The sequence below is a fragment of the Diplotaxodon limnothrissa genome, linkage group LG23 (genome assembly GCF_057381915.1).
Source record: "Diplotaxodon limnothrissa isolate DT_005_m linkage group LG23, D_limnothrissa_male_GT1.1, whole genome shotgun sequence".
NCBI classification, from domain to species: Eukaryota; Metazoa; Chordata; class Actinopteri; order Cichliformes; family Cichlidae; genus Diplotaxodon; species Diplotaxodon limnothrissa.
In genome coordinates this window covers 22653314-22677896 of record NC_140617.1, presented here as the reverse complement: position 1 = coordinate 22677896, position 24583 = coordinate 22653314, and the positions used below count along the sequence as shown (strand labels likewise).

The 24583-nt window shown below is 42.0% G+C and overlaps 5 non-coding genes across 5 annotated transcripts; all 5 read right to left on the bottom strand.

The window, feature by feature from the left end:
• Positions 1-22398: 22398 nt before the first annotated feature.
• On the bottom strand, positions 22399-22472 carry trnai-aau (transfer RNA isoleucine (anticodon AAU)). The gene has a single exon. It is a non-coding gene; the product is annotated as a tRNA-Ile (tRNA).
• Positions 22473-22967: 495 nt separating this feature from the next.
• trnai-aau (transfer RNA isoleucine (anticodon AAU)) lies at positions 22968-23041 on the bottom strand. Its single transcript has one exon. It is a non-coding gene; the product is annotated as a tRNA-Ile (tRNA).
• A 464-nt stretch (positions 23042-23505) lies between these two features.
• trnar-ucg (transfer RNA arginine (anticodon UCG)) lies at positions 23506-23578 on the bottom strand. The gene has a single exon. It is a non-coding gene; the product is annotated as a tRNA-Arg (tRNA).
• A 359-nt stretch (positions 23579-23937) lies between these two features.
• On the bottom strand, positions 23938-24011 carry trnai-aau (transfer RNA isoleucine (anticodon AAU)). Its single transcript has one exon. It is a non-coding gene; the product is annotated as a tRNA-Ile (tRNA).
• A 494-nt stretch (positions 24012-24505) lies between these two features.
• trnai-aau (transfer RNA isoleucine (anticodon AAU)) lies at positions 24506-24579 on the bottom strand. Its single transcript has one exon. It is a non-coding gene; the product is annotated as a tRNA-Ile (tRNA).
• Positions 24580-24583: the final 4 nt, after the last annotated feature.

Genomic DNA, 24583 nt, shown 5'->3' with positions numbered 1-24583 from the left:
GCCCACCCGACCCCACCACCCACCCCGTCATCCACTCATCTTCCAGAGTACACAAGACAATAGACGCCCAGGCTGAGATCTTCCTCCACCTCTCCTGTATCTCCCCCTCCTGCAGAGAGTTCCTGAAGAGAGGAGACCTCCTGCAAGATGTAACAACCTTCCCCACCAGTTGAAGAGCCCCCCAGGTGGCTTGATGCACTGGCGGCACCCTGCGCCAGGGCTGGGCCCCCAAACACCCACCCGCCCACAACCCCCCCGAGGCCCAGCCAGGGCCCCAGCCCAGAGACAGAGCACCCCCAGAACTTCACGCCCGTCCCGGACCCACCCAGGGGCAGCCAGGCTACCAGGTCAGTAACCCACGTCCGTCAGCACAGACCCTCCCTTAGCCCCGCTGCACGCAGCCACGAGGAAACCGTCACTTAAGAGCCAACAGAACCCTTAATAGGCCGTGACCGCTACCCCAGGTTCAGCCCTCCAAGGAAGATGCTCCTGGGGAACCCCCCGACGCCCCAAGCCTGTCCCTACCCCCACACCAATCACAACAGCGAAGGCAGGACCAAATTATGACCTCCCACCCCCATTAGGTGATGGAGCTGATCAAAGGAGCCCAGAGCAATTGATCTGATGTGGTGGCAGAGGCTGTATCAAGACTAATGTAATCTAATAGATAGTTTATATTGGTTAGAATTAAGATTATCTTTATTTTTCCTTATGCTATGCATAGGGCAGTGAAAACCATATGGGCGATATTCTTTTCTGAAGTGACATTATCTAAGCTGCCAACAAACACACTAAAGGGGAAGTTGGAATGTTACATTTCAGACACTTCGATAAGTCTTCACATATCTCGCGCCCAAACTTCTGAACTGGTGGACAGAACCAAAGAGCGTGGATATAATTGTCCGGTGAATTGGTTTGGCAGTGTGAGCAGTTGTTGGTAGACGTAAAGCCCATCTTGAACATCCGATGACCTGTATAGTGCACTCTATGTAGTATTTTGTATTGAATTAATTGAAGACTGGGATTTCTAATTAGATGAAAGGTTTTTAAGCAAATCTGAGACCAGAAGTTTTGGTCTAAGTTAACTGATAAATCCGCTTCCCATTTTGCAATAGGAAGTGATATTGATTCATCTGTTTTAGAAAGCATTCTGTATTTTTTGGAAAGTAATTTGGGGGGTTTTAAGAGTAAGAAATTGAACCACACTTGGTGGTGTTTGTAGTTCAACTTGACCCGGTTTAATTTTCTTTTTTACTATGGATTTAATTTGTTGATATTCTAAAAATCTTTTCATGTTCATCCCATATTGTGTAACTAGGCTGTCAAATGAGATAAATTCTGTTCCTTCTAGTATATGTTCTAAATACACTGAACAAAAATATAAACGCAACACTTTTGTTTTTGCTCCCATTCCCCATGGGATGGACGTAGAGACCTAAAATTCATTCCAGATACACAATATAACCATCCCTCCCAAACAGTGGTCACAAATCAGTCCAAATGTGTGGTAGTGGGCACATCTGCTATATTGAGATAATCCATCCCACCTCACAGGTGTGCCACATCAGGATGCTGATCTGACATCATGAGTAGTGCACAGGTGTACCTCAGACTGCCCACAACAAAAGGCCACCCTGGAATGTGCAGTTTTGTCTCACAGCAAAATGCCACAGATGCCACAAGCAATGAGGGAGCGTGCAATTGGCATGCTGACAGCAGGAATGTCAACCAGATCTGTCGCCCGTGCATTGAATGTTCATTTCTCAACCATAAGCCGTCTCCACAGGCGTTTCAGAGAATATGGCAGCACATCCAACCGGCCTCACCACCGCAGACCTCGTGTAACCACACCAGCCCAGGACCTCCACATCCAGCAGGTTCACCTCCAAGATCGTCTGAGACCAGCCACCCAGACAGCTGCTGGAACAATTGGTTTGCACAACCAAACAATTTCTGCACAAACTGTCAGAAACCGTCTCAGGGACGCTCAACTGCATGCCCGTCGTCCTCATCGGGGTCTTGACCTGACTCCAGCTCATCGCCGTAACAGACTTGTGTGGGCAAATGCTCACATTCGATGGCGTCTGGCACGTTGGAGAGGTGTGCGCTTCACGGATGAATCGTGGTTCACATTGTTCAGGGCAGATGGCAGCTGAGAATGTCCCAGTTCTTGCATGGCCAGCATACTCACCGGACATGTCACCCATTGAGCATGTTCGGGATGTGCTTGACCGGCGTATACGACAGCGTGTACCAGTTCCCACGAATATCCAACAACCTCGCACAGCCATTGAAGTGGAGTGGATCAACATTCCACAGGCCACAATTGACAATCTGATAGACTCCATGCGACGATGTGTTGCACTGCATGAGGCAAATGGTGGTCACACCAGATACTGACCGGTTCTGGGTCCCCAGACCCCCAATAGCGCAAAAAACTGCACATTCCAGGGTGGCCTTTTGTTGTGGGCAGTCTGAGGTACACCTGTGCACTACTCATGATGTCAGATCAGCATCCTGATGTGGCACACCTGTGAGGTGGGATGGATTATCTCAATATGGCAGATGTGCCCACTACCACACATTTGGACTGATTTGTGACCACTGTTTGGGAGGGATGGTTATATTGTGTATCTGGAATGAATTTTAGGTCTCTACGTCCATCCCATGGGGAATGGGAGCAAAAACAAAAGTGTTGCGTTTATATTTTTGTTCAGTGTATTTGATTCCTTTACCACTCCAATCTGAAAAGTTTATCATATTATTGTTTTGTAATATGTCAGGGTTGTTCCAGATAGGTGTACGTTTGCATGGGATTAATGAAGACTCCGTCAATTTTAGAAACTCCCACCATGCTGTCAGAGAAGAGCTGATGTTCACGCTTTTAAAGCATTCATGTCATTGGATATTTGAGCTGATAAATGGTAGGTCTGAAATCTCTAGATTATTGCAAAGTGCTTGTTCTACAGCTAGCCAAGGTTCGTTTAAGAGGGTATGTTTTAGCCATCCTGAGATAAATTGAAGCCTGTTGGCTAAGAAGTAGTGCTGAAAGTTAGGCAGTTCTAGTCCTCCTTTATCCTTGGTCTTTTGTAGTGTTTTTAAGCTGATTCGTGGGGGGTTATTTTTCCAAAGGAATTTGGACATATATGAATCTAGAGATCTGAACCAATCTTGTGGCGGTTTAGTTGGGATCATTGAGAATAAATAATTTATTTTTGGTAAGACCATCATTTTTATAGCGGCAACCCTTCCCATGAGTGATATGGGTAAACATTTCCACCTAGCCAGATCACCTTCTACTTTCTTTAAAAGTGGGATATGGTTTAATTTAGTAAGAGCTGCAAGCTTGGGAGAAAAATTAATACCTAAATATTTTATATTTCCTGATTGCAGTGGTGTAGAAGTAGAATTATAGAAGGAGCAATTAATTGGAAGGACTGTAGATTTTGGCCAGTTAACTGAGTAATCTGATATTCTTGCAAAAGAGTTTATCAATTCAATCACTCCAGAGATATTAGTTTGTGAGTTTTGGAGAAAAAGTAACACATCATCCGCATAAAGCAGGGGTGTCAAACTCAAATACACAGTGGGCCAAAATTCAAAATGGAACACCCTGCACCCTGGTGCATTATAATAATTATAATATTTTAAAAAATGAATAATTTCCGTGGGGAAACGCAGAAGGTGCAATCTGGCTGTTTTCTTGTGCATCTCTTCTTATCCTAACATTAATATTTATTGAAAAAAAAAATCTTCCTCCAGATATATGAATCTTTTCTTATGGACTCAAACAAGTTTAGCTGAAAAACTGAATATGGAACAAGCAAAGCTTAATACTAAACAATATATATATTAGCTGTATAATACCAGTAGGCCAGCTCTAATAGTAATTTGGTATGGCTTCGCGGGCCAAATGTAATTAGGCTGCGGGCCAAATTTGGCCTGCGGGCCAGAGTTTGACACCTATGGCATAAAGGCTGATTTTATGTTCCACGTTCTTGCATTTTATGCCCTTAATTACTGAATTCTGTCTAATTGCTGCTGCTAGTGGTTCAATAAAAATTGCAAACAGTGAAGGGGAAAGTGGGCATCCCTGCCTGGTGCCCCTCAGGAGACAGAAGCTGGAAGATGTTTGGTAATTTGTTCTGACACAAGCTGTTGGGGAATTATATAATATTTTTAACCAGTTTATGAAAGAGGATCCAAAACCAAATTTGTGTAAAGTTGCAAATAGAAATTTCCAGTTAACTCTGTCAAATGCTTTTTCTGCATCTAAAGAAAATATTGTAGTTTCTAGGTTTTTACTGTATGAGTAGTCTATCAAATTAAGTAATCTACGTGTATTTGTTGATGAGTGCCTACCTTTTATGAAACCAGTTTGGTCAGGATGAATTAAGAGGGGGGTTATTTTCTCCAGTCTCTTTGAGAGAGCTTTGCAGATTATTTTAAGGTCTACATTTATAAGGATATTGGACGATAGCTTGAGGGATATACAGGGTCTTTGCCTGGTTTTAGCAGGAGATTAATGTTTGCAGAATTCATATTTGATGGAAGTCTGCCCTTTTCTTTGATTTCCAACAACGTTCTGTAGAAAACTGGTGCTAGAATCGACCAGAATTCTTTCTGCAGGAAAGCCGTCTGGACCTGGAGACTTATTATTGGGCATACTTATCAGGGCTTCCTGGAGTTCACCTGATGTCAGTGGCGAATCCAGTGCCATTACTTGAGTGTCTAATGATTTTGGAAGAGTTATGTTGTCTAAAAACTGATCAATTTCCTTTTTAGACGGGTTTATTTGTGGTGAATACAACCTTTTATAGAAATCCCTGAAAATGTTGTTTATTTGTTTTGGGTCATATACTGTGGTCCTAGATGAATCTTGAACAGCACATATAGTTGTTTTTTCTTTATTTATTTTTAGCTGGTTTGTTAGAAATTGACCGGATTTATTACCATGTTCATAATTTTGTAAGCGTAGTCTTTGTACTAAGAATTTCTTTCTTTCTTTTTTAAAAAAATATCAATTATCTCATTTAATTCTAGTTTTGTTTTGCGTATTTTGTTCAATGTTTCCTGATCTTGGTGGGATGCATAGGCTTCTTCTAGGGATTTGATGATTTTTTCTAATTCCTGAATATTTTTGTTTTCTTCTTTCTTTTTATGTGATGAGAAAGAAATGATTTTACCTCTCATCACAGCTTTCCCTGCTTCCCATAGAACAGAAGCTGATGTTCCGGCAGTGTCATTGAAGTCTAAATATGAAGTCTACTCTTTTTTAAAATATTTAATAAGTAAAGTCGCGAGGTAAAGTCCTCATCTTTAAGAAGTGATGTATTAAATCTCCAGTTTTTACTTGGCGTAGTCTTATTCTTGTGCATTAGTGTTAAAGGTACAGGAGCATGATTGCTGACAGCTATAGGGTGAATCTTAGTGTCTGAAATGTCGCTCAGCAGTGAGCTGCTGACCAAAAAATAATCTAGACAAGACTTACTGTTGGGGTGTAGGGAGTGCCATGCATCGCAAAGACCAAAGTCGCTCATATACTGTTTGATTATATTTGTGGATTGCCAATTACGCTGAGTTCCTGCTGTATTGAGCCTATCCATTTCTTCATTTAGTCCAAGGTTGAGGTCGCCTCCAAGAATAAGTGTGCCATCTAAGTGCTCAGAGAGTGCACTGAAACAAGCGTGAAAGAATGAGGGATCATCAACATTTGGACCATATACACTTGCAATACATAGCTTTTTATCAAGTATAGATAGTTTAATGATTAAGAATCTGCCCTCTGGATCTATAACTGTATGGAGTGCTGTGAAATTAATATTTTTATGTATTAAAATTGCTACTCGCCTTTGTCTAGAATTATAACAAGCTGAGAACACATTAGGAAACTCAGGTGTTTCAAGTTCATTCAAACCTCTAAGAGGTCTGTGGGTCTCTTGTAAAAGGACAACATCTGCCTGTAGTTTTTTGAGTTGGTTACATATTTTTAACCTCTTTTCTCTGGAGCCAGCTCCATTTACATTCCATGTAACAAACCTTAGTGTCTGTGTATAACTAGGGGTGTGCGCTGTGTGTGTCGCTTAGACAGGTGGAGAGAATACATCACTTGTTCGTAAATAAAGAGAAGGAGAGAGAGAAAAAAATGAGATGCTCCCTGAGTTTGACTATGTGTGTGCATATTTACTAATATGAGTACGCTTGGCTTAAGTGTGTGTATCCTATTCGTCTGTGTGCGCTGTCTGACTGATGTAAATGTGCCATTGAGCGCATGATTGTGCACAGTATGTCGAAATAAAGGATGTTGTTTGTGGATGAATGTGGAAGCAGGTGATCGAAGCAGTGAAAGAAAAACAAAAAAGAAAGAAACCAAGGACAAGGGTGAGCAGCATAAAAACAAGAGGGGGAAAAAAATGAGAAGGAAAAAAACCGGAAACATTCCAATCAAACCGTTGACGGAGAGTGACGGTGTTAATTCTGCTATGATGTCACACTTAAGATGCGATTTGATACCGGTAAGTTAAACAGATGTTAATGCAAGTTAGTGTGAGTGGATATGAAAAGGGTGTAGCGGATTCTTATCTGGTGTGAAGTTAATACAGCCACGGAGTGATGTCGGGGTCGCGGTGGAGCTGTCCATCCACGTACAGCCGGTCCACAGCGATGACAGCGCGGGAGCCCTTCTGGATGAAGCCGCATCGGATTGGGAAGAGGACCCTGCGTTGTTCCAGGATCTCTTTGGGGAACTGGTCGTTCGCGGCTTTTCACCTGTTCCTTTTGTTTGAAGTGACCGAATCTGGCCACAATAGGACATGGTCTCCCGGTTGCAGCCCGCATGTGGCCGATGCGATGCACTCTATCAAAGGCGATGTTCTTCACCGTGTCCTCTGGCAGCTTCAGGTGGGTTTTGATGAAGCTTTTCACTGTAGTCTCCGCATCTTCTGGAATACCAGAAAATACAAGATTATCACGCATGCCACGAGCTTGTAGATAAATAACTGTTTCTTTTATTTTTTTATTTTCTCTATTTAGCTGGGTAACATTGTCTGTGAGACATTTCACAGACTCCCTTAGCGTGGCATTTTCAGCAGCGAGTGTTTCCACCTGCTGCTGGCTGAACTCCAGGGATTCTCGCAAGGATTTAAATTCTCGGTGAAGAATCTCCACCAAGGACAGCCTTGCATCAAAACTGGACAATCATTGGTTGATTGACTCCAGTATGTCAACAATATCTTTGCCGGCTGGCGATGTTGTGCCGGGGGAATCTGCCAGGCGAAGTCTTTTCGATGACGGCGTGTCAGATTTGGCCGGGGAAGCTGCATTCTGGGCCTTCTTCATCACAAGATTCTGGAAGCACCGATCAATGTAATCTTGGAGAGCCTCTAAACTCTCCCAGTTGTTCTCCAGGGTGTTGGAGATGACTTAATTCAATTCAATTCAATTTTATTTATATAGCGCCAAATCACAACAAAAGTCGCCTCAAGGCGCTTCATAGATACAGAGAAAAACCCAACAATCATATGACCCCCTATGAGCAAGCACTTTGGCGACAGTGGGAAGGAAAAACTCCCTTTTAACAGGAAGAAACCTCCGGCAGAACCAGGCTCAGGGAGGGGCGGCCATCTGCTGCGACCGGTTGGGGTGAGAGAAGGAAGACAGGATAAAGACATGCTGTGGAAGAGAGACAGAGGTTAATAACAGATATGATTCAATGCAGAGAGGTCTATTAATACATAGTGAGTGAGAAAGGTGACTGGAAAGGAAAAACTCAATGCATCATGGGAATCCCCCGGCAGCCTACATCTATTGCAGCATAACTAAGGGAGGATTCAGGGTCACCTGGTCCAGCCCTAACTATATGCTTTAGCAAAAAGGAAAGTTTTAAGCCTAATCTTGAAAGTAGAGATAGTGTCTGTCTCCCGAATCCAAACTGGAAGCTGGTTCCACAGAAGAGGGGCCTGAAAACTGAAGGCTCTGCCTCCCATTCTACTTTTAAATACTCTAGGAACAACAAGTAGGCCTGCAGAGCGAGAGCAAAGCGCTCTAATAGGGTGATATGGTACTACAAGGTCATTAAGATAAGATGGGGCCTGATTATTTAAGACCTTGTATGTGAGGAGCAGGATTTTGAATTCAATTCTGGATTTAACAGGAAGCCAGTGAAGGGAAGCCAAAACAGGAGAAATCTGCTCTCTCTTTCTAGTCCCTGTCAGGACTCTTGCTGCAGCATTTTGGATTAGTTGAAGGCTTTTCAGTGAGTTTTTTGGACATCCTGATAATAATGAATTACAGCAGTCCAGCCTGGAAGTAATAAAAGCATGAACTAGTTTTTCAGCGTTACTCTGAGACAGGATATTTCTAATTTTAGAGATGTTCCGCAAATGGAAGAAAGCAGTCTTACATATTTGTTTAATATGTGCGTTGAAGGACATGTCCTGGTCAAAAATGACTCCAAGGTTCCTCACCGCGTTACTGGAGGCCAAGGTAATGCCATCCAGAGTAAGAATCTGGTTAGATACCATATTTCTAAGATTTTCAGGGCCGAGTACAATAACCTCAGTTTTATCTGAATTAAGAAGCAGAAAGTTAGCGGCCATCCAGGTCTTTATGTCTTTAAGACATTCCTGCAGTTTAACTAATTGGTGTGTGTCATCTGGCTTCATGGACAGATAGAGCTGGGTGTCATCTGCATAGCAGTGTAAATGTATGCTATGTCTTCTAATGATACTGCCTAAGGGAAGCATGTATAATGTAAACAGAATTGGTCCTAGCACTGAACCCTGTGGAACTCTATAATTAACCTCAGTGTGTGAAGAGGACTCTCCATTTACATGCACAAATTGGAGTCTATTAGATAGATATGATACAAACCACTGCAGTGCAGTACCTGTAATACCTACAGCATGTTCTAATCGCTCTAATAGGATATTATGGTCAACAGTATCCAACGCTGCGCTAAGGTCTAGCAGGACTAGCACAGAGATAAGTCCACTGTCAGAGGCCATAAGAAGATCATTTGTAACCTTCACTAAAGCTGTTTCTGTGCTGTGCTGAGCTCTGAAACCTGACTGAAACTCTTCAAATAAACCATTCCTCTGCAGATGATCTGTTAGCTGTTTGACAACTACTCTTTCAAGGATTTTTGATATGAAAGGAAGGTTGGAGATCGGCCTATAATTAGCTAAGACTGCTGGGTCTAGAGATGCTTTTTGAGTAAAGGTTTAACTACAGCCAGCTTGAAGGCCTGTGGTACATAGCCGATCATTAGAGATAGGTTGATCATATTTAAGATCGAAGAATTAATTAATGGCAGGACTTCTTTGAGCAGTTTTGTAGGAATGGGGTCTAAAAGACAGGTTGATGGTTTGGAGGAAGTAATTATTGAAGTTAACTCAGAAAGATCAATTGGAGAAAAAGAGTCTAACTTAATATCAATGGTACTAAGAGTAGCTGTAGATAATATTACATCTGTGGGATGATTATTGGTAATTTTTTCTCTAATGATAAAAATTTTATTTGTGAAGAAGTTCATGAAGTCATTACTAGTTAACGTTAAAGGGATGGTTGGCTCAAAAGAGCTCTGACTTTTTGTCAGCCTGGCTACAGTGCTGAAGAGAAACCTGGGGTTGTTCTTATTTTCTTCAATCAGTGATGAATAGTAAGATGTTCTGGCTTTGCGGAGAGCTTTCTTATAAAGCAGCAAACTATTTCTCCAGGCTAAATGATGATCCTCTAGATTTGTGACACGCCATTTCCTCTCCAGATTACGAGTCATCTGCTTTAGGGTACGTGTTTGAGAATTATCCAACGGAGTCAGGTACTTCTGATTAGAGACCTTAGTTTTCACAGGAGCTACAGTATCCAGAGTCGTACGTAGTGAGGAGGTGAAATTATTAACAAGATAATCGACCTCTGTTGGGGTAGCGTTCAGATAGCTGCTCTGCTCTGTGTTGGTACAGGACATTGGAGATGAGAACAGTGGGTGGATTATATTCTTAAACTTAGTTACAGCACTTTCAGAAAGACATCTACTTTGAGAAAGTCTACTCTTCACCGCTGTGTAATCAATTATTGTAAAAGTAAATGTTATCAGGAAATGATCAGACAGGAGAGGGTTTTCAGGAAACACTGTTAAATGTTCAGTTTCTATGCCATATGTTAAAACAAGATCTAGAGTGTGATTAAAGTGGTGGGTGGGTTCTTTTACATTTTGAGAGAAACCAATTGAGTCTAATAACAGATTAAATGCCATGTTGAGGGTGTCATTTTTAGCATCTACATGGATGTTAAAATCACCCACAATAATTATTTTATCTGAGCTCAGAACTAAATTAGATATAAAGTCTGAGAAATCAGACAGAAACTCTGTGTAAGGCCCAGGTGGACGATAGATGATAACAAGTAAGACTGGTTTCTGAGTTTTACAGCTGGGGTGGACGAGGCTAAGCATCAGGCTTTCAAATGAATTAAAAGTCTGTCTTGGTCTTTCATTAATTAATAGGCTGGTGTGAAAAATTGCTGCCACACCGCCCCCTCGGCCTGTACTTCGAGATTTCTGGTAGTTAGAATGACTCGGGGGTGTTGATTCATTTAAACTAACATAATCATCCTGCTGCAACCAGGTTTCTGTAAGGCAGAGTAAATCAATTTGTTGATCAATTATTAAGTCATGTACTAACAGAGACTTGGAGGAGAGAGACCTAATATTTAATAATCCACATTTCACTGTTTTACTCTTTGGTTCAGATGTGGATACTGTATTGTTCTTTCTTTGTAATTGTTTATGTTTAAGTTGTTTGTTGCTGGTTTTTAGTTTGTTTTTTGTCTTTTTGGAAGCTGACACAGTCTCTATGGAGATGGGTTTTTGGGGGGGTAGCAGGAGGAGAGAAGCTGCAGAGAGGCGTGTAAGACTGCAACTTTGCTTCCTGGTCCCAACTCTGGATAGTCATATTTTGGGGGGTTTAATAAATTTGTCCATGTTTCTAGAAATGAGAGCTGCTCCATCCAAAGTGGGATGGATGCCGTCTCTCCTAACAAGACCAGGTTTCCTCCAGAAGGTTTGCCAATTATCTATGAAGCCCACATCGTTTCTGGGACATCACTCAGACAGCCAGCAATTTAAGGAGAACATGCGGCTAAACATGTCACTCCTGGTCTGATTGGGGAGGGGACCAGAGAAAACTACAGAGTCCGACATTGTTTTGGCAAAGTTGCACACCGATTCAATATTGACTTTAGTGACCTCCGATTGGCGTAACCGGGTGTCATTACTGCCGACGTGAATTATGATCTTACTGAATTTACGTTTACCCTTAGCCAGCAGTTTTAAATTTACTTCAATGTTGCCTGCTCTGGCCCCTGGAAGACAATTGACTATGGTTGCCGGTGTCTCTAGCTTCACATGTCTGAGAACAGAATCACCAATTACCAGAGTTTGACCCCCGGCGGGTGTGTCGCCGAGTGGGGAAAAACGGTTAGACACATGAACGGGTTGGTGGTGTACCTGGGGCTTCTGTTTAGGACTATGCTTCCTCCTCACCGTGACCCAGCCGCCCTCTTTCCCCAGCTGCTTGGGATCTGCCGGGGAACAGCTAGCGGGGCCTACGCTATCTTCGGCTGCACCAGCTACAGGGGCCTGGCTAGCTACGGGTGAATGAAGGGTGCGAAGCCGAGTCTCCAATTCAGTAATCCTGGCCTCCAGCGCTGCAAATATGCTACATTTGTTACAGATATCATTACTGCTAAAGGAGGCCGAGGAGTAACTAAACATCTGACACAATGAGCAAGAAACAGTGTGCGCACCGCGGATGACGTCAGTGCGCACACTGTGTCTGAGGAGGATGTGCGGAAGTGCTTCAGGAAGGTGAACGCACGCAAAGCTACTGGTCCGGACGGGATTCCCGGCCGCGTCCTCAGGTCATGCGCGGCTCAGCTGGCTGGAGTGTTCACGCACATCTTCAACCTTTCCCTCTCTCTGTCTGTAGTCCCAGCCTGCTTCAAAATGGCCACCGTCGTCCCTGTACCCAAATCCTCCACCATCTCCTCATTGAACGACTGGCGACCTGTAGCCCTGACCCCCATCGTAAGCAAATGCTTCGAGAAGCTGGTCAGGGACTTCATCTGCTCTGCACTACCCGACTCACTGGACCCTCTACAGTTCGCATACCGCCACAACAGGTCCACTGATGATGCCATAGCCCTGACACTACACACTGCCCTGTCACACCTGGAGAAGAGAGACACGTATGTGAGGATGCTGTTTGTAGATTACAGCTCAGCATTCAATACCATCGTTCCCTCGAAGCTGGACAGGAAACTGCAGGATCTAGGACTGAGCAGCTCCCTCTGCAGCTGGATCCTTAGCTTCCTGTCTGACAGACGCCAGGTGGTCAGACTGGGCAGCATCACCTCATCCCCCATCACACTGAACACTGGTGCTCCACAGGGGTGTGTACTGAGCCCTCTCCTGTACTCACTCTACACCTACGACTGCACAGCCACTAACAACTCCAACATCATTGTGAAGTTTGCGGACGACACTACAGTGGTGGGTCTTATCACCAACGGTGATGAGACAGCTTACAGGGAGGAGGTCAGCGCCCTGACCCACTGGTGTCAAGACAACCATCTCACCCTCAACGTCGCAAAGACAAAGGAGTTGATAGTGGACTTCCGGAGGTGCAGAGAAGTACACACCCCCATCACCATCAACGGCGCTGCTGTGGAGAGAGTGAGCAGCTTCCGGTTCCTTGGAGTACATCTGGCTGAGGATCTTACGTGGTCAGTACACACAAACAAAACAGTGAAGAAGGCGCAGCAGCGCCTCTTCTTTCTCAGGAGACTGAAAAGATTCGGCATGAGCCCCCGCATCCTCAGGACCTTCTATCACTGTGCCATTGAGAGCATCCTCACTGGATGCATCACCACCTGGTATGGCAACAGCACCGCCTACAACTGCAAAGCTCTCCAGCGAGTAGTGCGGTGATCTGAACGGATAATTGGAGGTGAGCTTCCCTCCCTCCAAGACATCTACAGGAAGCGCTGCCTGAGGAAAGCGGGGAGGATCATCAAGGACTCCAGTCACCCCAGCCATAAACTGTTCAGACTACTTCCATCAGGAAGGAGGTTCTGCAGCATCCGGTCCCGTACCAGCAGACTGAGAGACAGCTTTTTCCATCAGGCCATCAGACTGCTGAACACGTCATAGACACCTCAGCTTCACTACTGGAACTTCAACATTATGCACTCCACACTGTATATAAATGCCACTTGTTTTGCACATATTCAACTCTGTATATTTTATATATTTTATTATTATTATTATTATTATTATTATTATTATTATTATTTATTTATTTTTTTTTACTATTTAATTTGTAAAAATGTGTATACACACACACACACACACACACACACACACACACACACACGTAGGAAAATATTTAGTATACACATCCAGAAATGCATACACTATTATATATTGTACATATATTTATTAGTTTCAGGTTGGCCATTCTTGTATTTTGCTCGTTTATGTTGTTGTGTTTGCACATCTCTGTTGCTTGTGGGGCTCGCACACAAGAATTTCACTCGCATGTGCTGTGCCAGTGTGCCTGCACATGTGATGTGACAATAAAAAGTGATTTGATTTGATTTGAAGAAAGTGCAGGAGGGAGAGGTGAAGTAGCCATGGTGCTAATGAGTCGGCTACGAGCTAAGCTAAGCTAGCGAGACAGTACAGAGACAGTGAGTGAATACTTTGGCTATAAATTAGGTAGTGAGTACACAGAAAGTGTGCTTCGGATGAAGCACGTGAAGATTATACTATGAAAGAAGAATGTATTTAAAAGTTGTTAATTAAATTGCTAAGCAAATAAGCTACTCAGAAACACCACTGTGTTTGAGCAGGAACAGGAAGTGATACTCTACCACAGAGCGAGCGAACACCAAGTGACAGCGCCACCAAGAGCTTAGACAAATGTTGTTAGTTATAAGACAATTGATAAGTGTATTTTGTAATACTGAAGCTTAAAGGAATTTGTTCAATTCTAAACTACCATTCGCTTTAATTTTCTGCCAAAATCTCCTCTCTTTTGGCGCGAAGTGGGCAATAAGCAAACAAGAGAGGCGGGCCTTTTCTCAATTCTAAGTACGCAAGTAATTTCGAGACCGTTGAAAACGATGTGCCGGGGGTCCGCTGTTCTCGCTGGCTCTAATGATCCTCGACCTCGCTGTCTGCTATGTAGCTGGCGGGTCACAGACGTCTCCGAAAACGTCGGAGCGCCTTTGGAAATATATGATATCTTAATAAATCGAGCAGATATTTGAAGTTTACACAGCTACATTCTCGCTTGAAAATAACTTAAAAGTTTATTTTGTGACCCAGAAAGAGTAATATTTAAAAGTTTTTAGCCCCGCTCGTCTGCCATTGCCGCGTTTGAGTTTTGGACGAAATGCATTCTGGGATATTTAGCTGTACCAAGTCCACACAAGTCACCACTGATGCATGCTCGATAAAACGGGTGGAGCGAGAACACATCCGGAACTTTTTCGCGTTCTCGACTTGATGCGTACTTAGAATTGGAACAGTACTTTGACTGATGAAGTATCACAAGTACACGAGAACGCAAGTACGCACAAGTACGCATATTGAGAAAGGGTCACGAACTCGCGACAGAAAAGCCGATCAACTCCTCTTTTTTCTCTGTGGTGTGATAAATAAATATGCAGTGTATATACAGTAGATTTTTCAAATGAGCCTCTTTCGCAACAAAAAACAAAATAAAAAATCAAATCAAATAAAAAACAAAATAAAAGTGGTATCCAGTTTTTGCCACACACACAGAGTAATATACATTGTAAGTTACAATATGAAATATTAAGACATCTGATCTCATCAAGTTTAATAAAGGTTGGACAGCTGTGGATTATCAGCTGTCCTACTCTGACTTCAGCTCTCAGTCCCAAGCATCCCATCTGAAATAACTGGAGTAATTGGGTAACAACAACCTGCAGGATTCAAATGTGGAGCAGCTGTCTCTTATGAAGAGTCAACACTGTGGACTAAAGATTCTGAGTCAAGTAAAGAGTTGGAGTCACTCTTGCGACTTTCAGCAGTATTGTGCAAAAGATAGGTGGTATAAAAGCAAAAACCCACTGTTTCCTGTAAACCTACAGAGACGGCTCAATGGCTCTTTTCCTCAGTATAGTTGTGAATGGAGAATGATGACAATTAACCAACCAATCACATCAGCTAGAAGCTTATTGTGATCATGTGTTTGAGTTGGCGTGAAGATGACTGTCATCACTGTGTTCATTAGTGATGGGCAGATGAAGCTTCATGAAGCACTGAAGCTTTTCATTCAATTGGTTCACCCCTGCGCAATGCGTCTTGAAGCTTCATTTGCTCTAGTAGGACATCTACTGGACGTAAAAATATTAGTTGGCATGAATTTGAAGAGTGTGGCATTTTGCACACAGCCTGTAAATGTCAACAACAAAAGGAGTGTGCAAAACATGTATATTGTAGTGATGGCAGTATACTGTGTATATTTATACTGGCAGTATGGAAAATCATTAGTTGGAAATGCTTAAAATGGAAATGATCATTTACTGTGAGGTGAGGTGTGGTTGGGGTGTGGACAGTGGTTGTGCTTTTGTAACGTTGAGGTATGGACACCCTGTTCACATTTTATTCTGTAAAAACGCATTTTCACTGCTTTTATGGCCTTTTTAGTGAGGAGAACATAGCTAGGATTTAATGATTTAACAAATCCTTTGTCCTCCACAATGCTAAATGGCTGGGAGTCCTCAATCACCATGCTAACCAGGTCTTCATCTATTTGAGATTGTTCTCCTGAGGAAAGACAATAAAGACAAAGCACAAATATAAATATCACACACGTAACTTATTACAGTTGTATAATATTGTTATATCATTTAGTAACATTACTGCATGCTATATTATCATTGCATTTGATGGCTCACCTGGTCTTGCTCCACAATCGGTGTTCCCCTTATTCTCATGCAAAGCTCTGTAGTGCCTAAGCATGGATGAGGTGTTGTTGTTATATCCCAGCTCACTGGCACATAGCAAACACTTCACCTTGTGCAAAAGTAAAGACAGCTTAACATAAATTGTATTGCACCACCACTATTATGAAAATACATCTTCTGTAGAAATTTACATATCTTGTTGGGAGGAATAAGATCAAAATGTTACCACACAGGGGAGGACATCCTCCTCTTCTTACCTGGCTCCATTCTCTCCTGACTTTCTCTCCTCACTCTCCTAAACCTCCAAACTGTCTCCAAACTCTCACTAACCGCAACTCTCTCCATCAAACACCCACATTTTGAATGAAGTCTGAGGGGTTTATATCGCTGCCATAGCTCGCGGCAAAGTTCGAACCACTTCCTGAACCAGTCACGTCGTACAGCCGGGCGGCGAGGCTTTGGACGTCATCATTTTCAGCTCCTCCCATAAATGAAGCAAGCTTCGTTACGCGCATCGCGGAAATGCCCCCTCCATTACTCGACACAAGCTTTGAAGCCTCGATAAAGAATGTCACATCACTAGTGTTCATGCCTACAGGAGATAAAGCTGAATTCCAGCTGACAGCCTTACAAGACGTACAGAGACAGTGGTTCTCATAGATCAAACTGCAGGAGCATCACATTTGAAATCACACTAATAAATGTCATCTTTGTTAAAACTCTGAGATCAGGGTGACTAAAACCTACAAACAGCTTGCTCTTATTGCAGAGAACAATCATCATATTTCTAGTACAGGGAGTGCAGAATTATTAGGCAAGTTGTATTTTTGAGGAATAATTTTATTATTGAACAACAACCATGTTCTCAATGAACCCAAAAAACTCATTAATATCAAAGCTGAATGTTTTTGGAAGTAGTTTTTAGTTTGTTTTTAGTTTTAGCTATTTTAGGGGGATATCTGTGTGTGCAGGTGACTATTACTGTGCATAATTATTAGGCAACTGAACAAAAAACAAATATATACCCATTTCAATTATTTATTTTTACCAGTGAAACCAATATAACATCTCCACATTCACAAATATACATTTCTGACATTCAAAAACAAAACAAAAACAAATCAGTGACCAATATAGCCACCTTTCTTTGCAAGGACACTCAAAAGCCTGCCATCCATGGATTCTGTCAGTGTTTTGATCTGTTCACCATCAACATTGCGTGCAGCAGCAACCACAGCCTCCCAGACACTGTTCAGAGAGGTGTACTGTTTTCCCTCCTTGTAAATCTCACATTTGATGATGGACCACAGGTTCTCAATGGGGTTCAGATCAGGTGAACAAGGTGGCCATGTCATGAGTTTTTCTTCTTTTATACCCTTTCTTGCCAGCCACGCTGTGGAGTACTTGGACGCGTGTGATGGAGCATTGTCCTGCATGAAAATCATGTTTTTCTTGAAGGATGCAGACTTCTTCCTGTACCACTGCTTGAAGAAGGTGTCTTCCAGAAACTGGCAGTAGGACTGGGAGTTGAGCTTGACTCCATCCTCAACCCGAAAATGCCCCACAAGCTCATCTTTGATGATACCAGCCCAAACCAGTACTCCACCTCCACCTTGCTGGCGTCTGAGTCGGACTGGAGCTCTCTGCCCTTTACCAATCCAGCCACGGGCCCATCCATCTGGCCCATCAAGACTCACTCTCATTTCATCAGTCCATAAAACCTTAGAAAAACCAGTCTTGAGATATTTCTTGGCCCAGTCTTGACGTTTCAGCTTGTTTGTCTTGTTCAGTGGTGGTCGTCTTTCAGCCTTTCTTACCTTGGCCATGTCTCTGAGTATTGCACACCTTTTTTTTTTTACTTTTCTGAGCCTGTCAAGTCCTTCTTTTGACCCATTTTGCCAAAAGAAAGGAAGTTGCCTAATAATTATACACACCTGATATAGGGTGTTGATGTCATTAGACAACACCCCTTCTCATTACAGAGATGCATATCACCTAATATGCTTAATTGGTAGTAGGCTTTCGAGCCTATACAACTTGGAGTAAGACAACATGCATGAAGAGGATGATGTGGACAAAATACTCATTTGCCTAATAATTCTGCACTCCCTGTATGTTTACTTAAGTGTTCGTACAGCAATGGGGATTTCTGGATGCTCAGTAGTTTATTTCCTCTTTGCATTTGAGTGAAAGCTAAAAATTTCTGCAGGTATATGAGCTTCGAGCTCAATTTGTTCACTCCAACATGTTAACATGCTAAAGCTGGCTGTCCCACACAGCTGCTCTGAACAAGTCCTCACTGCTCTTTATACTACATGTGCTTAATACTGACTGCCAGAAAGGACTTTCTGTGAACGCTAAGTTATCACCTCAGTTCTTTCTTTGTCTCTCTAAAAGTTAGCCCTTCCCTGTGAAACAGTCAGAGTGAACAGCAGGGTGCGTGTGTGGAGCAAGAGGATAAATTGTGTCCTAATGATTCAGAGAAGTTGAAGCAGCAGCACTGTGTGTAGAGACACTCTGACTGAGCCATGTAACTGCGAGGTGGAGTGGAAAGCAGAGCTAGCTTGCCTGTGCCTGATAGAGGAATGAAAAGAAGTACAGATGACTATTGTTGGAACTTCTCTTCTCCTCACCTCCACCACAGACTCTTCTCTCAGCTGACCTGCATGGTTCCTGCATCGACGACCCCATCAAACCTTTGAGCTTTGTGGGTTTACTGATGTTCTAGTTTAATATAGTTTCATCCTTTGTTATTTTCCATCATTTCCGAGTTTTGTTTCTAGATCAGTTCCTTGGTTGATGTTAGCCGCAATGTACTTGCGTTACATTGTAAAATAATTAAACTCGCTGAATATCATTATTTAATTTCAATAATTTATCTTCTAAACGTAGAAGTAAACTCTTTCGCTTTAACATCGTTGTAGTGCAGGTGCACGTCATTTTGCGCCAGGTTGCTGCATAGTCGTATTGTAAAGCGGAAGTTGTCGGACTCGGCTGAAGCGAGTGGCTGTTTTATGAAATGGAAATATTCCCGTATTTTCACTTTTCTGAAACAAGCAGACAAGAACATTACAGTAATATGTAAAAACTATCGGACGCTGTTAATAGCATGAGTAATCTACCGAAGCGCCTGACACGAGCGCATAGACGAACACTTCTGCGTGATCCTTGTTCATCATCCATGGATAACACCGCGGCAACTCCTGCTAAGCAGGCAAAACGTGATTTTACTTCAGCAGCACAGAAAGCGTCTGAAGGTGAGCTTAAAAAATAGTTGCAGGCTACATTGTGGAAGAGATGCTACCGCTGTGTACTGTAGAGTCTCCATCTTTAAAAAATGTATTTATTATTTAAAGAGTTTAATTTCTATTGTTTGTCCACTCAAGGTTTATAGGGATTTTAAGAAGCATTTAGTTAAATTACTTATTGAGTAATTAAGTTACTTTTCAGACACAGTAATTAGATAAGTATTTTAAATACAATATTGATTAAGTAATTAGTAATTAGTGATTAATTACTTTTTTAAAGTAACTTACCCAACACTGCTAACACTTTGGCTAATGCGTCACCCAGCTTGCGACAAACCACTCACGGAGCATCGGGGACTCAGTAAGTCTACCTCGGACATAATGACTGATACAACTGCCAAGTGGATTGCAACAAACTGCAGACCTGTTAACATCATTGAGAACACACGCTTTACATAGCTTTGGTTCCTTGTTTCAACGACTTGAAGTGCCTCCCCAAGATTGACAGAGAGAGTAGATAAATGTTTACAGAGTTTTTTGTTAACATGAATGTTCAAGATGTTCAATAAACATGTTAAGTGCGGATATTTTCCCTTTTTTCGAGTCTGTTCGCTCATGCAAAATGAAATGCAATTAATAAAGAATAAAAATGAATGACATTTAATCGTGATTAATCAAAATTAAGCCACTGTAACCATGTGATGAATCTGATTAAACATTTTAATTGTTTGAGAACACTAATTTTTTTTTGTGATCAACATTTTATTGATTTAAAACGGGGTTGGGGGGGTGGGGGGTACAGACATATACAGCACAACTGTAAACTGCAGTAGCAAAGCAAACATTAGCAAACAAGGCATAGGGACAGCAAAGAAAAGACACAAAAACACAAAGTTAAAACCAATTATTGCCTCTTCCAGGAGATAACTCTGGATGAGAAGATTTTCCAAGCGTCAACAGTTGTGGGTCGAGCTTTATTTAATTTTGCTGTGGTATGTTCAAAACCAATAACACGGATAAGACATCGTCTCCAGAATGATTCCATACAAATGTCAGGACAGAACCATTGCTTTGTAATAGTCTTCTTTGCGGATGTAAATCCAGCGAACAACATTTTGCATTGCATTTGTTTTAAGGAGATTTCAGAGGTATCATTAAGGAGACAAAGACCAGGATTGCGAGAACACTAATTTATATTATATATTAGTATATAGGTTTTTTAAAAAGTTGTATTTCACAAGAGAGAAACTGTGCTAAAAGATCGAAGAAAAGTATTCAAATTCCCTTTGAATTTAAGCATACATCCTTTGTGTTCATTCTGCATTTACTTCATTATACTGCATAAATGTCAGTTACAAGCTTAAATATAAAGTTGAAAAAATGTAATTCCAACCAGGCAATTGCGATTAATCGCGATTAATTACAGAAAATTGCAAGATTAATTAGTTAATGTTTTTAAACTATTGACAGCACTAATTTTAATATATTTATATATTATATTATATAAATATACAATAATATAAAAATATTAAATATTAAAATGCAATTCTTTGTACACTTGCTGTATGCTGAAAAAAAATAAAAGTCTGTCTGTCTGTCTGTAACACTGAATGAACTGCTCTGAGAAAAGACCCCACTATCAGAGCAGTTCACTATCAGTTCTGTGACTGACACATCTGGACTGCTCTGCTGCTGCTCTATCGTACACAGTAGTTCCAGGCACACTGAGACTCCTCCACTCCTTCTGCTCTACACTCACACACCTGCTCCACCTGAGCTTTATGTCAAACCATTTATTCTTTTAGATATTCTGAAGCCAGAATGACTAGATTATTTGTAAATTACTGGTTGCTACAACCACAAAGTCACTGTAAATGGTAAATGGCCTGTATTTATATAGCGCTTTACTAGTCCCTAAGGACCCCAAAGCGCTTTACATATCCAGTCATCCACCCATTCACACACACATTCAAACACTCACACATAAAGAACAACTGTGCTGTTTTGTGTTGCAGTGCCACACTGTGGAATGATAGCGTTAATGTTCAATTTATACCTCAAGCTGATGTCATACTGCAGCAGGCATGTGCAGATTATATTCCTGTTTACTTTATATTTAAGTTGCAATCAATACTTTTAAGACCTTCTGCTTGCAAGACTTTCAAACGATGTGGCCATCTTCAACTAGATCCCCCAAGACATCCTAGATAATCCCACAAGTACAGTCATTGTGATCATGGTTCAGTGTGGTACAGACCAAGATATTGGTTAGTTTAACTTTACAAAAGAGTTTTATGTTGATCATGTTGTTCATTGTAAAACCTACTTGTAATGTTTTATACACTGATAGAACAGAAAGATGTTTGCAAGATAGGTTAGACTTGTAAGCCCAGCTGCACTTCAGGCCTTAGAAATTGAACACATACCTCTTCTATAGAAACAGACATGTCACAGATTGGGTCACGAACCAAGGAAAAAACACAGAGGACACAGATGTTTAATTTCTTTTAAAAAGTGGGTGTTTATTACCCCAAAATATGAAAAATAATGAAGAAATCCAAAGCAGACCAATAAAAGAGGTCAACTCAATAAACTAAATTCAAAATAATGATTTTTGTATCGGAAAAAATATCGAACCGTGACACCAAAATATTGAACCGAAACTTCAATTTTGTGTATCGTTACACCCCTATTATATATATGTGTGTATATGACTCACTACAACCCACAAAGGGACTTGAACCCTCAATCTTCTGATCCGAAGTCAGACGCCTTGTCCGTTAGGCCACGTGGTCTGGCAGAAGCTCCCTCTTTTCACGAACGTTCGTTGGAGTCTGGTTGAATCAACTGCTGGTGTTGGGTTGCTCACGTGGCTGGTGGATATTGCTTGATTGTTGCTTGAAATAATTGATTGTTGCTTGAAATAAGTGCATGCCACAGCATTTCTCCCATGTATCACGCTCTTAAAAATGTAGTCCTACCTGCCACATGCACAGTGGATCCACCCACTAAGCCAGAGTATTATCTGCCAATGAAGGTCATAAAGCTTACGTGGCCCGATCTGTCACCTGGAAGTTGGCAGAGGTTTTTTGTTGGATCCCACCCAATAAAATCCACAGTCTATCATGAGACAGTACGTTGGATGGCTGTTGAATGGCCAGTATGGGGATTGAACCCATGACCTTGGCGTTATTAGCACCACGCTCTGACCAGCTGAGCTAACCGGCCTACAAAATGTGTGTGAACCCATCCTTTTGTTGACTAATATGCCAAAAAAGAGAGGGTGGAAGAACTGTTAAGAACACAAGAGAAATGTGTGTTTACACGAAATTACTTCAACATAGTGGGAAAAAAAGAAGTCTTCTGTTGACTTACAAAAAATGCTTTAAGAAGAAATTTGCCACAAAACAATACATGGTGTGCGTCTTCTAAAGTTAGGGTCGTTAGGTGAGGATATAAAGCAGCAGTTTTTGATGCAGTATGCTGTGTCAGACTTTGGAAATGAGTGATTTATCCAGAAAGTAGCTGGAAAAGTGATTTGGAGATTGTAGCTAAGCATGTAATGTATTCATTAGCGTGTCATGTGTCAGTGAATTTTGTGGTTTGCTGTCATTTGTAGTTGCGTACATCACTCACCTGGAAGTTGGCAGAGGTTTTTTCTTGGATCCCACCCAAAAAAATCCACAGTCTATCATGAGACAGTACGTTGGATGGCTGTTGGAATGGCCAGTATGGGGATTGAACCCATGACCTTGGCGTTATTAGCACCACGCTCTGACCAGCTGAGCTAACCGGCCTACAAAATCATTCTGTTGACTAATATACCAAAAAAGAGGGTGGAAGAACTGTTAACAACACAAGAGAAATGTGTGTTTACAAGAAATTACTTCAAGCAGTACCAATGAAAGCCAACTCTTGGAAGCTCCTACTGATCAGAAGCCACCTATGCAGGTGTAGTTCCACCAACAGCCTGCTTCCAAGTCGTGATTTTTTCACCCATGTCGCTTGAGGTCATGGCATGTTATTGACTTTCTATGGTTGCTTCTAAGCCAAGACCACTGGGGCCTGGCACTGATAAGGCCAAGTTCATGGTTTCAGTCCGCAACCTGGCCATTCGAGCCTCGTTTGAGAACTCGTAGAGTCTCTGTTGAAGGACATGAAATTGACAAAAGTGTAGCAATTTTGGATGACATAAAGGATCCGAGGTTGGCCTGCTGCAATCCAACTGGGAACGCATGCCTGCTCCTCAAGGACTCACAACAAACCACGAAGGGACTTGAACCCTCAATCTTCTGATCCGAAGTCAGACGCCTTGTCCGTTAGGCCACGTGGTCTGGCAGAAGTTACCTCTTTTCACGAACGTTCGTTGGAGTCTGGTTGAATCAACTGCTGGTGTTGGGTTGCTCACGTGGCTGGTGGATATTGCTTGATTGTTGCTTGAAATAATTGATTGTTGCTTGAAATAAGTGCATGCCACAGCATTTCTCCCATGTATCACGCTCTTAAAAATGTAGTCCTACCTGCCACATGCACAGTGGATCCACCCACTAAGCCAGAGTATTATCTGCCAATGAAGGTCATAAAGCTTACGTGGCCCGATCTGTCACCTGGAAGTTGGCAGAGGTTTTTTGTTGGATCCCACCCAATAAAATCCACAGTCTATCATGAGACAGCACGTTGGATGGCTGTTGAATGGCCAGTATGGGGATTGAACCCATGACCTTGGCGTTATTAGCACCACGCTCTGACCAGCTGAGCTAACCGGCCTACAAAATGTGTGTGAACCCATCCTTTTGTTGACTAATATACCAAAAAAGAGAGGGTGGAAGAACTGTTAAGAACACAAGAGAAATGTGTGTTTACAAGAAATTACTTCAACATAGTGGGAAAAAAAAGTCTTCTGTTGACTTACAAAAAATGGTTTAAGAAGAAATTTGCCACAAAACAATACATGGTGTGCGTCTTCTAAAGTTAGGGTCGTTAGGTGAGGATATAAAGCAGCAGTTTTTGATGCAGTATGCTGTGTCAGACTTTGGAAATGAGTGATTTATCCAGAAAGTCGCTGGAAAAGTGATTTGGAGATTGTAGCTAAGCATGTAATGTATTCATTAGCGTGTCATGTGTCAGTGAATTTTGTGGTTTGCTGTCATTTGTAGTTGCGTACATCACTCACCTGGAAGTTGGCAGAGGTTTTTTCTTGGATCCCACCCAAAAAAAATCCACAGTCTATCATGAGACAGTACGTTGGATGGCTGTTGGAATGGCCAGTATGGGGATTGAACCCATGACCTTGGCGTTATTAGCACCACGCTCTGACCAGCTGAGCTAACCGGCCTACA